We start from the raw sequence: 18,725 nt of genomic DNA on the forward strand, positions 1-18,725 counted from the left end.
TGGTTGACTTGATGTAAGCCAACACTCTTCCTACCTTATGAATTTCTACCATTCTCGGATGATAGTGTTCTATGCAAAGAATTTTCACTCATGCTCTCATAGACACCACACGTCATCCTCATTCCTATCAATTTATGAGCCACCCATGGAAGCATCAACCATACCCTTATAGTTGTCCGATAAGCTCTTAAAGAAATATTGAACTAATTGCCATTTGGGCATGTCATGATGTGGACACTTCCTAAGCAATTCATTGAAGCGTTCCCATGCCTCATGAAACGTTTCTCCACCCCCATGTGAAAATTCTCGAATTAAGGTTCTCATGGCATTGGTCTTAGAAACCGGATAGTACTTCTTCAAGAACTCTTGTTGCATTTCTGCTCAACAAGTAATTGAAAAAGGCCTAAGATTTTTAAACCAATACTTTGCCTTGTCTTTTAAGGTGAATGGAAAAAGTTTAAGTCTTAAAACCTCTTCTGGCATGTCCGTGTATTTTACGGTGGAACATACTTCAAGAAACTCATCCAAATGCTTGTAAGGTTCTTCACTTGGAAGTCCATGATAGTTAGGAAGCATTTGAATGGTTTGTGGCTTAATTTCATAATGATGTGCTCTAAATAGAGGCAATTGGATGTATGTAGGTGCATTATACTCGTTAGGCACATAATGGTCTCTTAAAGCAAGAGGTGGATTAGCTATTTGAGGTGCAACATGAACACCTTGGTTTTGAATTCCTTGATTGGTGATGGGAGGTTGTGGAGCATACATTGGCCTTGGCATTCCATATGGAACTTGGCCTTGTTGTTGTGGTGGTTGGTGAATGTATGGCTTAGGCATGCCTAATAGTACTTGTATGTTCTCATTGTGCACATTAGGATGAAGGATACTTTGTTGGTCTATGTGACCAAGGTCCTCAACATGATCATTATTATGGTCAGCCATTGATAGATTTGTTATACTTGAACTTCCTTTTCCCCTAGGATTTCTAACGATGGATTCAAGATACAAATCTAAAGGGACAAGAGTTGGTCTCAATGAACGACATCCATACATGCACAATGCAAAACACAACAAGCACAAAGAATAAAAAACACTATGCCTTCACAACAATCAATTAGACTTCTTCCACAAACACTTAATTCATACTCCCATGTTTTAACGACAATGATGCAAGAACAATTAAAAACAAGCCTCCACGCGGGCCGACGATTTAACTAAGGGATTGAGTAAGAAAGTCTCACAAAGGTCCTTTAGCACTTCAACTCCAAATTTAAAGCTTAGCTTAGCAAATTTTTTTTAAAATTTTTAGCTTTTTTCCTTGCTTGCTTAGCTTGAATGCTCCTTTGCTTGCTTCCTCTCCAACAATGCACCAAGTCAAGTAAGAACAACACAATAAGTAACCAAAAAGAAAAATAAAAATAAAGTAAAGACACGATCAAAAGAGTACTAATCCTAATTAATTCCACAAATCCAACGTTACCTAATCAAATCAATCGATCAATCCCTGGCAACGGCGCCAAAAACTTGGTGGTCATCATCCTACCATAAGCTTAAGAGTGTGAATTTTAAGCGAGGGCCAAGAGTTTTACATTTATAAAAGCCACTACTACCTTTCACTATAAATATAGCTAGGGCGAGTAGGGATCGTCCCAAGGGATTGTGGGGGTCGAACAAGGTTGTGAAATCACTATTAGGGCTAGTAGGTCGAGTGATCAAACAATTGGCTGGTTGGTTGATTAGAGAACAACTAAATTAAACTAAGTGATAACAAAAGAATGCAATTAAAAGTAAGTAAGAGAGAGAGAGATCTTGGGGTTTAGAGATCACCACCAAGCAATGCATTTCTATACCATTGATAAGTGATTAATGAGGGCAAATGGTGTGTTGCAATATTGGTGTGTGTGTGTGTTTGGTTGATTTAACAAGCAAGGATGACTAGTTAAGCATGTATTGTCTAAACATCATGTGAAAGGCACAATATATCAAAGTAATGAAGCATATATTGTCTAAACAACATGTGAAAGGCACAATAGATCAAAACAAGTCATTAATCCTCTCATTAAGCTCACAATCTAAATACAACACAAGGTTAGAGACATATGTTTCTTGTATTCAAAAGCTTGGATCATCAAACAACAAGCATGGATTGTCCTCCCATTTAACACTACACTACAACTACACTACATCTACACCACTAGCATAAAAATAAACTAGGGGAGAGGCACAATCCATCAAGGAATAAGTATGAACCCTCAAGAAAATCACAAGAGCATTCCATTAAGCACTATGTTTTGACAATCTCTAAATCTATTGTATCAATACACATAGACATACATCAATAACACAAAATCTAGAGACAAGCACATGAACATCTATTCTAGCATACATAGACATATGGATAGAATAAAATGATCAATTGGAGGCATTAAACCACATAAATCATTGAATAAACAAGATCTATATATATCAAAGTGTCAAAACATTAATTACAACACTAATCCCTTAATAATACACAAGATTAAGATATAGATAGCATGCTTGGGGCTAACTTTAGCCCTAAGAGGATGTCTAGCCACTCATGGTGATGTTGCTCCAACCCTCAAGGGCTAACTCCATGGTTGAAATCTACTCCTTGTTGATGAAGAACTCCAATGGTGTGTCTAGCCTCCTATTCTTCAAAGCCTGCTCTCCAAGAGATGATATGAAAATGATATTGGCTCCCGTTTGTAAAAAGCAATCCTTATCCTTATATAGGTAGGTCAAATGACACCCAAAATGAGTTGGGGTCATGCAAAGAATATTCTCTAATGATTGGATAGAGGACCGATTGCACATGCTGGAAATTTAACTTTTTCGCACTAGAGGAAGTTCGATCGACCGAACCTTGGACTTGGATTGATTGAACTGGCTGAGATCTATCGAACTTAGGCTGGATTGATCCAACTGGTTGAGCTTTTTGGGAAAAGACAAATCCAAGATATTTTGAGAGATATTTTTGGGAAAAGGACAAAAGTGGTTAGTGGGTGGTACAGCTGTAGATAGGATCAATCATTTGAATGAGGACAAAAGTGTTCGATCGATCGAAGGGTGGTGTTAGATCGATCGAACTTTTGGACTTTATACTTTTAGGCTAAGGCTTGGATCTATCTTGAAGTACTAAGATCGATCATTGTTCGATCGATCGAACCTTGAAGTTAGATCGATTGAACTTTGCTGTTTCCCACATTTGGCTTCATTTGTTTTTTTCTCTCTCCACTTTGCTCCTTTCTTTGTTTAATCCCAAAATTGCTTCTATTAAGCTCTTATTTGGCTGAGTTAGCTTATTTTCGGGATAAGTGCCTGAAAATGGAAATAATATGAAATCAATCTAAAAAGGTAAAGTAAGATAGATAAAGGTACTAGAATGCCTAAACTTAAGGGGTTTAAATACGCACTTTTCAGCACTCATCAATCAGCATAGAAAGCATGAGAGATCTTCAAGTTTGCCTGTGATACAGCTTTTGAAACTTTAATTATACCCTCTGCAAGAGCATTCTCCATCAAATTACTGAAGAATTCTATGACAAAAAAAAATTAACAAAGGGGATAAAGGGCACCCTTGTCTAATGTCTCTCGAAGCAGAAAAGTAGCCTACAAGAACTCCATTACACAAAACTGAAAATTTTGGAGAAGTGGTACAAACAGAGATCCATTTGACCCATTTATTAGTAAAACCATCCCCGCGTAACACTCTCTGAAGAAAGTCCCAATCAACAGAATCAAAAGCTTTTTGCAAATCAACCTTCAAAGCAATGGCTGGATCACCATGTTTCTTACCAAACCCTTTAATTAAGTCTGAAACAAGGAGTATATTATCATGAAGCCTCCTACCTTTGATAAAAGTAACTTGCTCAGGACCAATGATATTAGGCAGGACACTGCTTAATATATTTGCTAAAATCTTGGATATGATTTTATAAACAAGGTTACACAGGGCAATTGATCTATAATTGGCAATTTTATCACCATGATTAGCCTTAGGAATAAGGGTAAGAAATGTTGAATTGATACCTTGAGGAAGTGTACTGTCAGTGAAGAAATGACTCACAGCATTTATAACATTTTAACCAATAACTCTCCAAAAATGTTGATAAAATCTTGCTGGAAAACCATCTGGGCCGGGAGCTTTGTCTGGATGAAAGTGCATCGCAACCCTCTTTATTTCCTCTTCTGAAATAGCACAATCCAAGCTTTAATTATCTTTTTCATTTAGAACCTTTCTAAGGGCCCTCAGCTCAACATCCACTTCTCCATACTTCTTATACAAATCTTCATAAAACTAAACCAACCATTCTTTGATAATTTTTGGATCAGAGGATGTATCACCAGTGACAGTTTGCAGTTGTGTAATGGCATTTGAACATCGCCGTTGTCTAACCACATTGTGGAAAAAAGCAGTGCACTTATCCCCCTCTTACAGCCATTTAACCCGAGACTTTTGAGCCTAGTAGATTTCTTTAAGATCAAAAGCATTTTGTAATTTTCCAGTTAAAAATCTCTCTCTAGCTATACAGTCTGGAATTTCAAGCCCATGTAATAGCTCCATTTGAACTGAATGTAATTCTTCTCTTGCCACTTAAATGCTTTCAGAAACTGTACCTCTATCCTTATTCCATTCCTTTACGGCAGCCTTCACAGCTCTTAATTTTTTCTGAAGAATATGCAAATGACTACCTGTAACTGGAATCTCCCATGTTTTGCCAACAATCTTCTCCACTTCTTCTTGTAAACACCAAATCTTGAGAAATTTAACAGGTTTTGGACCCTTTAAGCAGTCAAAAAACCATTGAATTACCATACCATAGTGATCAGACAAGGAAGCAGGGGTAAGAGATACCTTAGAATCATTGAACTGATGCAACCAAGTTGAATTCACAAGTACTCTGCCCAACTTAGCTTTTATCCTTGAATTCTTATTTTGTTTGTTACTCCAAGACCACTCACCAATATTTATAGGAAGATCTTCCATTCTAATATCATAAATCAAACTATTGAATTCATCAAGTCTAGATTGAGGGACTTGAAGACCTCCTTTCTTTTCATGACTATATCTGATGATATTCCAGTCCCCTAAAGCAATCCAAGGACCTGAAGTAATTTCAGCATGGAGCTTGAGAGTTTGCCACAATTCTCTCCTGTCTTTAACTCTATGTGAACTAGCACCATGGTCAACACACACTAGTTTGGTCAATTAAACAAAAACCCTTCTTTAACAATATAATCCCAAACTAGCCCAAAAATAATTACAAGTAGGTCCCTCCTCTAAATATCTTGCAAACTTAATTGTAAAATGGTCCTCAAGACAAAAATAATTACTTATAGTAATTACACAAGTGACCTCGAAAGAAAGAAAAATTCCAAAGAAGTGTGCATCCACACCCCTAAGGAAGAACGTACACTACTATCATGCTTCTCTACAAAAGTAAAAATACACACAGCATGGAATTTAAATGTTGTGGATGCATGCAAAATCAGAATCAAATCCGAACACGTAAAGTAAGGTTATGCCAACAAAGAGACAACCGAGAAAAAGATGAAAAGTGAATAGTGCTGAAAAATAAAAATGTGGAAATGACACGGTTCTTACAAGGAAGTTGTCAATCCAAAGGAAAGAGTCTCGAAAATTATTTTTGAGTACTCGAGATGACACCAAGAGACGAAAAACAGAACATAGTAAAGAAAAGATCAACAGAAAAAAATTATCCGTAAGAATCTGAGGAAAAAGGAATAGAAGAAAAATGACCGGGTCATTACAACCTTCCCACCTTAAAAGGATTTCGTCCCCAAAATCCAACCCTAACAAAACAAAAGACGAAACTAGGATAGCTATGGAGTACATATACAAGCATCCCAAACAACATGCTACGAAAGCCATCCCAAACAACATTAAAGGGATTTCGTCCCCAAAATCCAGCCCTAACAAAACAAATGACGAAACTAGGATAGCTATGGAGTACATATACAAGCATCCCAAACAATATGCTACGAAAGCAATCCCAAAGCTAAAAGACAACGTACAAACCAATGTTATTCGCACCTACTTGCTCACGACAGGTTGACCTCTAAAAAGAAAGTGACCACACGGCCAAATAACAAGTCGAAACTCACACACAGAACCTAAGGTCAAACAAAGGAACGAAAGACCACAACCATAAGCATCCCTCCTGACTAACCATCAAACGGATCCGAAAATAACCACCAAAAGAACTTCAAGATAATCACATATCAAATCAAAGTACTGAACAAAGATGACGTGGCAGTACGAATAGCGACCAAAACCTGCCCACGATGTACTCAAATGTGTGGTAGCAATGACAGTGCCTAGTACCCGTCCACACTTACTCGTTAGTAAGGTAGCATCGACGGCAACTAGCACCCGCCCATAGTATACAACTTGTACGGTAGCATGACAATATAAGGCACTAGTTCATAACCTGCCCCCACTAGGCTCACCCACGAAACCTTTCGAAACAAATGACATCAATGTCGAAAATGATCATTACCAAAAGCACAATGGAGACCAACATTTTGTAAGAGTTGAGATATGGTCCAAAGATATCCGACCGGACCATTCTGGCCAATCCCAAAACTCTGACAACAATACCAAAGGTACCGCTACGCTTAAGGCCTTAAATTCTCAGTGTAAGTAGAGCCAGCAACACACTCCTACATTGCAAAACACCCTTATCAACGACCTTAGTCACAAATCCAAAGCGTGACAAGCAAAACGACGTCTCCAAAATCTTAAATATCATCCTGAAATAGATCAACTACTAGACTACTCATTATAATTAAACATCAAATCAAAATCCTTCACACGAATAACTAAATCCTCGAAAAATAAGTCCCTCACGTGGAACACACATCAAAATCGAGTCAACCAAAGTCACATAATGAGTCTCTCAAAACCGTGCTTGGCATCATCAAGCTAAATCAAAATTCCTCAATTTCGATCCATAAACAATCACTGGAACTACGATTCCTCAAAACTATGCCTAGTTATAACTAGGACTAGAAAACTCCACAAACAAGCCATATCCAACAGCGATCCTCCAAAACTTCTCCTAAGAGTCAACCACATCCAGGTCTCCAAAACCAATGCAAGTTTCCAAAAGATATCCTTAAACAGTGTCAAGCTCACACAACGAATCAAGGTGAGGATAGATGGTAAGGATTTAGGGTACAGATTAGAGAGGATGATGAAGGTTATTTTGGTCATTTAACTTTAGTTTAAAAGGTTATATTTGTCAATTTGCACTTTTTATGTATTTGTTGACCAAGTCAAAGGGCTAAATAGTAATTTTATCGGGTTTCAAAGGTATATAGGGGGTGTGTATGTATGCATTTGAAACTTCAATGGGTGTGAGTGCAAATTACCTTTTTTTATTTTATAAATTAACAATGTAAAATGTTAAAATGCTTAGAAGGAATGCTTAATGTTGTATGTCCAATTAAAACATTAAAAGTTAGAAACCTTATTTACTTTAGCACTTAAGGAGTATTTTGTATTAAAGTAGGGATGAAATGGTAAAGTAAAAGAAGTCAATTGCATACAAGATCCAACCATTTGTTGGAGGAGTTCTAAATATGATTCAAATCCACTTAAATGAATAAGAGTTCTAAATATATGGGGATAACAGCTTCCGATTCGTAGGCTATGGTAAAGGGGCTTTTGCCCGTTGGCTTTCGTAGGGTGGTTCGATATGCCCAAAGTACCTAAGGTAGATTCTCATACTACTTTGATTTGAGCTTCTCTAACTTTTTCTTTAGGCAGTTGAAAATGGTTCAGTTAGTTATTTCAGCCAACCCATTTCCCTGCGGATAGCTAACTGCGGCTAACTTCTGCCTAATCCCATGCTCGGAGAAGAATTTTCTTGTGCTTCTGTTATCCAAGTTTGGACCATTATCCATCATGATAACTTTTGGTACCCCAAATCGGCAGATTATGTTGTTTTATAGAAAACCCTTTACTTATTCATGGGTTACACTTTAATAAGCCTCTGCTTCTACCCATTTTGTGAAGTAATCTGTGGCTAGCAACACGTATTCCTTCTGCTCTACAATTTTAGGTAATGGTCCAACCATATCAATCCCCCATTATACGAATGGCCATGGATTTGCCATTGCGTGCAAGTCTTTTGCAGGCTGGTGTTTCATTGGACCATGTCACTGGCATTTATCGCATCTCCGAGTATACTCCTCGGCATTCCGAGCCAAGTATGGCCAGAAATAACCTTGAGTGAGGACCTTATGTGCTAAAGATCTGCCACCAAAATGGTTGCCACAGTCCCCGTCATGGATTTGCTTTAGAATCACGAAGGCCTCAGTGGGACTTAAACACTTCATGTAGGGACCTGAGAATGACTTCCGATATAATTGATTATTGATGATAGAGTATTTAGCTGCGGTAAGACTAAGTTTTCGTGCCTCGACCTTCTGGTTCGGAAGAGTTTCATACTTGAGGTAAGCTTCCAGCGGATTCATCCAGCATGGTTCTCATAGAATATCTGCGATCACCATTATTTCCTGCCGAGGGCTTATGCTAGGTTCATTCAAGATGTCAATTGGTACTATCCGGACCAAATCTTCATTTGAAGAAGAAGCTGCAACAGCCAGCTGATCTACTTCAGAATTCTCATCACGAGGTATTTGGTGGAATTTGATTTGATCGAATCCTCGCGTAGCACCCTCCATAGCCTCCTTGTATGCTTTCATTCTATTTTCTTTGGCTGATACTTACCTGTCACTTGATTCATAATTAGTTGAGAATCACTATAAACCTTTAGACATCTCACCTGGAGCTGGCTTATCCCTGGACAGAAAGTTTGGCTTTTCAATTCTTGGCTGCGACTCTTCCCTTGTAAACTCCGTTCATGGTGGGATGGTCCATATGTTATCTCATCCATCTTTGCTCATGGTGCCATTAATCTTCATGATCCCACAAATGGATCTCTCTTTAAGGTTAATGGCCAAAGGCTTAAACCTTACGTTGATGGCATAGTTCCGATGCGAGAAGTGGAAAAAGTCCTATTAATGGACCCAATTTACAAGGACTGATGCGTTATCTTGGTTCGTCCAACTATCGACATTAAATTTAGCACTCTTGAGAAGCAATTCTTTCAATTCCAAGCTTCCATCTTCTAAAATTGCCTTAGAATTTTTTGGAAATTACCTAAGTGTAGCCACAATTTGAACTTTTTCGAAACTATCTTGAATTGCATTCCAAAAGTCACTTGAGGCTTGCTTAGTCATTTTATGGTCTCTGGACCGTTTTCCAAAATTTTCAAGGTTGTTTTAGCAATTTTCTCGAAAAGTCCAAAAATCACGGGAATTTCAGACCCTAAAATTTGTGCCTTTGCAAATGCACTCTGATTCCCGTTCCGAGGGTTATACCAAGTACCTAGGGTCTATAAGAGCATAAGTTCTAATTGGACAAAACCTTAGACCCCGGTACTGCCCCTGCTAGGCCAAAAATGAAAATCCAATATTCAAGGGATTTAATTTTTTCCAAGGCACGGACGAGTGCTCGTCCCTTCATCAGATGAACGCTCGTAACTCTAAAAAACTGCACTGCCTCATTTTCGAGCACTCATCCAGGCCAATGCGTACTTGTCCGTCGAAACCACTGCCTCCTCGCCACTAACCCAATGCCGAGCGAGCGCTCATCCCTACCCCACAAGCGCTCGTCCTATTTGGCCCCCTTTTTAACCGACCTTCCCTCTCCCACTTTTCACCTTCCCATGTTCTCTCCCCTTACCCCCATAAGCCCCCATGCATGCACCATTTCATTACTCCTCCACCCCTTCTTCTTCCTCATTCATGCACTCCCTTCCTTTAAATACCATTTCCATTCAACCCTCCATTCTCATCCCCTGGAAGATTGCTTGAGTCTTCTTGGTCTTTCCTTCCCACGTACGCTCTTCTCCATTTTCTCTCTTTCTTTTCCTTTATCTTCATATTAAGGAGTGTGGGAATTGAATTTTTGGAGGATGTTGTGTTGTTGTTAAGGTTAGTGTTTGGCTAGGGTCCTTTTTAGGACAAAAATTTTGGGTTTTCTCTTCCATTGGTAACTTTCTTTCTCTTCCTATTTCTCTGTGCACACCAGGTGTTCGCTGAAGTTCCCCATCCAATTCTCTATCTCTAAATGGCTCGTGGCAAATCATCTTACCATCCTAGAGCATCTGAGGATGCCCCTGCTATAGTCCGAGAGTAACCAAAGGCTGCTTGGCTTGCCAAAAAGCTTAACTATGAGCACCTATTCCAGCTTGCGAATGTCTTTACCGACCATCCAATGTACTCTTGGGCTATCCCCGAATTGACCAACCAGTGTCTCCAAGGCATATATAAACCGGTTGCCAAGGTTGCTTACCCGCGAGTGGTTCGGCTGTTCTATCAAAACCTCCATTCCCCGGAAGAGTCGGCCAACACTCTTACCACCTCAATTGATGGCACTCTCTATTCATTCAACCTCGATGACATTGTGGCTGTTTCAGGCTATCCTCTTTAGTGCCCTAATGGTCTTTTGGATGCTAGGGGTCGTCCGTTATATGAGGAAGTTGATGATTTGACCATAGAGCAAATTGTTGCTGTAATTTGCAATGTCGTTGATCCTCATCGGCCGTGTAGTTACACTCTCAAATCCATTCTCCCCGAGCGGGTCTGGTTCCTTAATTCGGTTCTTAAGCATAATGTGTGCCCTTTAGTATACAGCACCGAGCACTGCGATTTGATGTTGGATGTTTTATATGCCCTAGACCAAGGCTTTTGGATTTCTATTCTGAAGTTAATCCGAAACCAATTCATGAAATTTTAGAATGAATGCATTCATTTGAGGCATCAAAAGGCCCAAACCTGGGCTTTGCCATTGCCATTCTTCATTACCAACCTCCTTAAGCACAAGGGTTTCATCATTCCTCCCCATAAAGAAAAGGGCAAAAAGATTCAAGCATTTTCCATGCAGCGATGGAACAATGTTCTTGGCCATCTTCAGCCCAATCAACCCGCTGCTGCTCTGCCACCACAAGAACCATCTCCTCCCATACATGAGGATGATCTTATGGCACAAGATTTTGATTAGGAAGACCCGCCTATTACACCTAAACATGACCATGCCTTTCTTCGGGCTAGCATTGCTGGTGTCCATGCTCGGATAGACAAGTTTGAGAATGCCTTAGCTGACTACAGTAGGGCCGTGTGGGAGGACTACCTTACTGTAGCGGATGACCGTCGTGTTGTTGCAGAAGATCGTCGGGTTACTCAAGAAGAAAGGCTTGAAACTAGATCCCTCCTCAATGCACTCCTTGCCCGTTTCCCTTCTGGTCCCTAACCAGCACCGCTTGCCTTGTTCTTGTCTATGTTTTATGTTTCCCATCTTATGTGGTTATTTCAGTCTAGGTTCTTTTTATTTTATGTGCTGTCCTTTTGTTGAACTTTGGGATTCTATTTTGATCTAGCTTATTCAGTTTGGCATTTTGGCGCTGCACTATCACTTGTAAAATGTCAACCTCATTATCAATAAAAATTCCCTCTTTTGTTTCTACTGCTTGTTGAATGCTGGTGTTTCATTTTTCATTTTTTTTTCTATCAAGTCTTCTCTTTGCAGGTTCTTCATTTTAAGTTGGGGGTGTGCTTTTGGAATTCGTATGGTGGCATGTTATCACAACGCTGCTGATTTTACTCCTACTTGGTATTATTATACTTTTTCTTTTCCCCTCTCTATTTTCATTTTCATTCTTTGCCTTCTCACATTGAGGACAATGTGACATTCAAGTTTGGGGGTATATATTTTAGTATGTATTTTTGTTTGCATGTGCTAAATTGTTCATGTAAATTAATAAATCAATTTTTTGGTAAGCAATGATCTTGTAATCCTAGAACTTGTTGGAGATTGAAGCATGTGTTTAATACTTTCTGTATAGAGGTAAATGATAGTTTTGAAATAAGGGAAAATTGAAATGATCATGCAGATTCAAACTGGTTTGTATAAATGCTTCAATTAGATTTTCGTCGGATTTCATTCTCTTTTATGCTTCACACTTCATAAATGCACACCGTAAACTTAATTGTGAGGCATGCAACCTGATTTACCTTGACTATGACTCAGTTGATTTGAATTGATGACCCTAATGAATGGATATCTTTAGCATGATCTTGAAAAAAAAAAAAAAAAAAAGAGAAAGTTGAATAATGAAAATGACTAGCTTAAGTTCATAGCCTTACTAACTCGAGTTATTAAGCCCTTGGAGTGTCTTTACACTTAGCACCCTAAAGCCATCCGGTTTGGGAGTTACTGGCCTAACACTTGCTACATGGGTTAGTTAGAAAGCTTAAGGGACTTAGGCATTGTACGGTCATTCACAAAAATAAAAATAAATAAATATGGTTAGTCTGAGTTCGTAGCCTTGCTAGTTTGAGTTATTAAGCCCTTGGAGTGTCCTTACACTTAGCACCCTAAAGCCATCCGGTTTAGGAGTTGCTGGCCTAACACTTGCTACATGGGTTAGTTAGAAAGCTTAAGGGACTTTGACATTACACGACCATTTAAAAAAAAAAAAAAAAAAGTTATATTTTGAATAAAGCATGCCTTAGAGACCTCATTTAAAAGGGAAATACAATGATTTGAAAATTTGTGTTCTTGAAATGGGAAAAAGAAGGTAAAAGCTACATATTGGGAATCCGATTCACTTTTAAATGAAGCTAGAAATGATTTATTTTATAGAAATGACAATTGAAGTAATTATATGGACTATGATGTTGACGCATGAAAATTGAAAGAGGTTTAGCCATTTTGTTATATCAAGGCTTCATATACACAAGGTAATCTTCATAATGATTATATCCCCAATGTTCTCTATGTTCTAAGTTGCGTTTGAGCTTCGTGCATCTTCTTGCACTATGTTTGATATGTTTGGGTAGCATTCCAATTGTTGTCATTTCATTACATATTTCATTTTGGTTTTGCTATGGGACTAGCAAAATGTAAGTTTTGGGGTGTGATAATCACCGAATATTGCATATTCAAGCACCCTTATTTGCATTAGTTAAGTCCATTAGTTGGTTTTATTGTATAGATTATCTCCAGTTCCGTGTTTTTATGTATTTTGAGGTTCGTCTCCCAAAAAGAAATAAAATGGAAGTTTTAAAGGCTTTTTGATGATAAATTCATTCTAGGCCTTTACGTCCTATGATTTCCAAGAAGAAATTGCCAAATTTTGTTCTTAAAGACTCTCTACAAAGCAAAGGGCAGAAGATATACCCAATGACCCAAAGCCAAGATTAAGGTGAAGGAGAATCAATAGCGTGAAGAATCGAAAGAATTAAAAGTAGTGAAAGAAGTGCAAAGCAGGATAAAAGAAAATTAATTTTTAAGGCATGGGCGAGTGCTCGTCCATAGCCTTACGAGTGCTCGTCCGGCATGCATGAGAAACCGGCACGGCACCATGTCACACGAGCGTTCATCCCTCTTACGAGTGCTCCAATTCGAGGCAGAGAGGTATTTTCTAGCGCTCGTCCCTCCAATTACGAGCGCTCGTCTCTACAACTTCAGACCAATGAGAAGAATTCTAAGGCATGGACGAGCACTCGTCCAATGCCCTACGAGCGCTCGTCCAATGCCCTACGAGCGCTCGTCCAATCATTACAAACCTAGCTGGCTTTTTAAACCTATCAATTGGATTCCCTCCTTAATTGGTTTGTTGGTAACATACTTTTGGGGGACATGGACCTCGGTTTTGAGGAGGTTTGGTAGACATCTTGTCTATATGAGAAGGGTTGATGATTGTAAAACAAATAATGAGTGGTTAGAGGATCATTCTAGAGAGAGAAATATTGTGTTCTTGAGTTTTTGGTTGTTTTTTGGCTGAGGGTGCGAAAATGAGAATGTGGTATACTTCAACCTTTTCCTCCATTGTTTCTATGGTTAACTAACTCCCTTTTTAGGGAGGTGATGAAGCCCTTCTTTGTAAACATGCTCTAATTTTGTTTTTAATTTGGGGAATGAATGAATAATATATATGGTAGTATCATAATCTAGAGCTCTATACAAGTTGTAATGAATCTTAATTTCTATAAATGATCATATTGAATCTATTATCTTGTTTTAAACTATATTTTCTCATAATTGTATGGCTTGCATTTGCATAGTGAGAATGGAGATGAGATTCTGAAATGGTTTTTAATGGCATATTGAATAAGAAGTTTGATAGTCCATAGCTTAGGGCCTCCCTTTAATGGATTATTCTTGGTTTTTGACTTCATGTGCTATTATCACTTTATTGAGGAGTTTGATAGTCTCTAGCTTAGTGAGCATGTCAAAGGCTATACCCTAGTTTAGGTACTTCAAGCATGTAAACTTTGATGGATTAGACTTGCTTCTTGATTTCATGAATTTCTTGAAGAAAATATAGCAATCTTGTATTACTACATATCATCGTCATATACATAAGTAGTTTCCCAAGTTAATCACAAGCTAGCATGTTTATATGGTTGGTGGTGGATTCACTTCCCTAGCCCTCTCTACATAAGTTCCTCTCATCTTAAATTCGTTCCATTTATTGTTTTATGCAATTTTCATTTCCTAGTTCTAACTGACAAACAAACCAAACCTTATACCTCTATCATCAGACAAAGTGATTTTAAATACCTTAGTTAACATAAACTTGTAGTCCTTGTGGTTCGATTTACTCCTATGATAGCCCTATTTTACAATGATTTGTGCTGTTGCAAGGGTTGATTATTATTGGTAGATATAACGACCTACCACTTTTGTGGAGCATGCATGATCTGTGGGGATAGCAACACCTGTTTGATCCGTTTGAAGGCTGCCTGGTGGGTGTCTGTCCAAAAGAACTTTGTTTTTCTTTTGACAAGGGTACTAAAGTCATAAGTTGCCTCGACGAGGGCTAGCAAGAACCGTTGAAGGTACCGGACTTTTCCTAAGAAACTTTTTAACTGCTTTAGAGTTGCTGGAGAAGGCATACCAAGAATTACTTTAGACTTAGCAGGGTCTACTTCAATGCCATATCGATTGACTAAGAAGCCCAAGAATTTACCATGGTTTACACCGAAAGCGCATTTGAGGGGGTTCATGTAATACCCCGATATTTTAAAGTATTTATTAATTGGAATTAATTATTTTTATTTTATTTTTAAATGATTTATTTGATTTAATTTGAATTAATTGCGTTTATTTTAATTTTTAATTGATTTATTTTATTGAGTACTTAGATTAATTGTTTTATTTTATTTATATTTCATGAAATATTAATATGATGATTGTTGTGTGTGTGCTTAATTGTTGATTGAATTGTTGGCGTGTTGATTTTATTGGTATGGTATGACTTGGTTGTAATTTATTATTTTGTTTATGTGCTTAGTGTAATTAGTTTTTAGTTTTTTTTTTATTTTTATTATTTAAGTGTTTATTTTATTATTTAATTTATTTAAATCAATTGAATTTGGGCTTAAGAGAAGTTGGACCAAAAGATGTGGTCTTGGGCTTGTATGAAGCCTTATTGGGTTAATTAATGAAGGCCCATGGTTATTTAATTATTTAAATGATCATTTTTGTTTTAATTATAAATATATATAAAATTATATATAAATATAATTAATTAATAATTGTTATGGAAAGATATATATATATAGATATAGATATAAATTATTGATATATATAGGTATATATAATTTAATTAACCAATGGGTTAATTATGGAAGGTATATATATATATATATATGCATGTAATATAATATATATATGTTTATAGATATATATTATTTGAAGATTATTATTTTATTTGAGAGTCCTAATTGGAATATGATTTGGATTTTTATGTGTATAAATAAACACATAAGACTTTAGGGTCAAAGGTTGACACGTTAGAAAAATAAAAGAAGCAGAGAGAGAAGAGGAGGAGGCTGACAAAGAGGAAGCCGGATTAAATAAAGAAGACACTGGAATTGGAAGAGACAATTAAAACTTGAAGCGTCGGTTTCATTTCGAAACCTTTAGGCAAGTTCTTCTCTAACTTGTCTCTTAGAACCCATAAGGATTTCACCTTGAGTATCAAGGCTTTAATTAAATTATTTATTTAAATCATAGTTAGAACGGATTAATTAAAAGCATTAAGTTAGTTTATTTGATTAAATCATGGTTAGATCGAATAAATTAAAAGAATGAATTGTTATATTTTTTTATATATTTTAAACTTTGGATTTCAAATTGACAAATGTATGTGTTGTATTTATTTTTAGAATCAATTGATGTGCTTGATTCATGACCCAAGACGATTAATTGGGGTTTCTATAATTTTTGGAATTTTCTGAGATGTTCTGGAATTTTCTATGATTTTTCTGGAATTTCTGATATTTTTTTATATTTTTTAGGAATTTATTAAATGTTTTATATATATATATATATATATATTTGTTTAGAAATTAATATATATATATATATATATATATATATATATATATAACTTACGCACATAATGGAGTCTGTAGGATCGACGCAACATTAGGTTGAAATCTAGTGTAGGACGGTACATAGTAATTTGGTACATACGTTGATCTAGGCTGTTGAAAGAGTTTGATATAAGTGGATTGATCTGGTGTATTGCGGCGCATTGAAACTAGGTGCGTATGTGAATCTGGACCATGGATTAGGTTTGGTCAACAGAAGATTGAACTGGTGTGGGTGCATACATGTGAGCTCAAGTGAGCTAATCTGGTATGGGTGCATTTGTGTGAGCTCAAGTGAGGTAATCCAGTGTGGGTGCATTCACAGTAGTGTTTGAGCTCAGCCAATTATTTTGCCTGTTTGTGACATAAAATTGAAATGGTCATAACTTAGTCATCTTAAATCGAAATTGGGTCATTCTTGAGCTCAAATTCAAGGATTTTTCGTCCTCTTTCCAATGGTACCAATTTCATTATTAGATTCCCATCCTACTAGAAGATATTTATGTTTTAGTGAGATGGTGTCGGAAAACTATTTAAACCGATATGGAGTATTTAGGAGAAACTATCTTTGACATATTTAGTAGCATTAATTTGTGTAAATATAATAAATTAATAATTTTTTTATGGAAGGAAGTGTATATATATGTATATATATATAATTTGTGTATATATATATATATATATATATATATATATATAAAATTTAAAATGATTAATATTATCATTCTCATTTGGTATATCTTGATATATTGATTATTAAATTAATGATATGCGTATAATATGCATGAGATGGTTGTGTATGATTTAGTGCATTATTAAGTTTAAAGTGATTCATGGTTAAAGTGTAGGCATGGATGAATTGCCAAAGGATTAAAAATATTACCTAAATATTTGTATGAATAAAATACATACATGGTAAGCATGGATGAGTTGCTAATTAAATGTGTGAATAAATATACTTATGGAGGCATGGTTGAATTGCCAAAGTATAAATATTTATACTTAAGGAGGCATGGTTGAGTTGCCAATATATAAATAAATATATTTATAATGGCATGGTTGATTTGCCAAAGTGTAATTATACTACTATGTGTTAGATGATTAAAATATATCATCTATGGCTATTGTATGGATAAGTTGGATTAGAATTAGATATTCTTAAATTAGAATAGTCTAGTACTTACAAGTTATCATCCATGTCACCGTCAGTATTATTTTATTAATATATATATATATATATATATATATATATATATATATATATATATATATATTAATAAAATAATACTGACGGTGACATGGATGATTTGTCAAAGCCTAGATAGTGGCTGTGTGATTTGAAAAAACTTAAAAATCAGTATTGGTTTTGGAATTTAATATAATATTCTTTTAATTATATTTGATTGTTTAAATTATTAAATTTTTGTCTAGGATGGAATTAACATTAGAGGAGTTTCTTTAAAAAGAAATTGTGGATTGGACTACGTATGATTATTATTTAATCATTCATAATGGTTTTGGAATTAATGTGCCTAGTTATAGACAATTATATATATGCATATCATTATATATTAAAGATAAAAGACTTTATTAGGTTTGGTTTTGATTAGAGATGATCTACTTATTGGTTTTTAGAGGTCTAGGAGAGTGAACTTGCTCGTAGGGTTTAACCCACGATTTATTTTTCAGGTTATTAGAAGTTCAAGTCTCAAGGTTGAGGATCCGCAGCTAGAGGATTTATCTATTCTTTCTATTTTATTTCAAAATAGGATATTATTACTTCCATAGGTATTAATGGATTAATAGATACTGGATTTTGGTTAAGGGGTCCTTGAGTTATAGGATTACCGAGTTTTATTAATGAAACTTTTGTTTTAATAGATTCCCTTCAGCGAGTTATTTATTCTTTTTATTTCTTTTTGTACTCTGTGCTTGTTTAAATACTTTAATTGTTTTTATATCCCTTAATTTTGTGCGCGGATTTGATCAACCCGTGTTTCGAAATCAGGGGGTATCACAGTTCATCTTGAGATTATATTATTTGTAGCACTCGAACACTTGGCGCAGATCATGGAAGTGGTTGGCTACTTACTTGGATTTGATGACCAGGTCGTCCATGTAGTCCTCGAGGTTGTGATGAAGTAGATAATGGAAGATAGCAGTCATTACACACTGATAAGTAGCACCTGTATTTTTTAAACCGAACGGCATAACAGTATAGTGGAAGT

At 36.3% G+C, this 18,725-nt stretch overlaps 1 non-coding gene across 1 annotated transcript; it reads left to right on the forward strand.

Annotated features, from left to right (window-relative positions):
- The first annotated feature begins 220 nt into the window (after positions 1-220).
- On the forward strand, positions 221-327 carry LOC132272222 (small nucleolar RNA R71). Its single transcript, XR_009469994.1, has one exon. It is a non-coding gene; the product is annotated as a small nucleolar RNA R71 (small nucleolar RNA).
- Positions 328-18,725: the final 18,398 nt, after the last annotated feature.

Source organism: Cornus florida, unplaced genomic scaffold (assembly GCF_030987335.1).
Source record: "Cornus florida cultivar Cherokee Brave unplaced genomic scaffold, ASM3098733v1 CherokeeBrave_3.0.0_Hap2_Chr08, whole genome shotgun sequence".
In the NCBI taxonomy this organism is placed as follows: Eukaryota; Viridiplantae; Streptophyta; class Magnoliopsida; order Cornales; family Cornaceae; genus Cornus; species Cornus florida.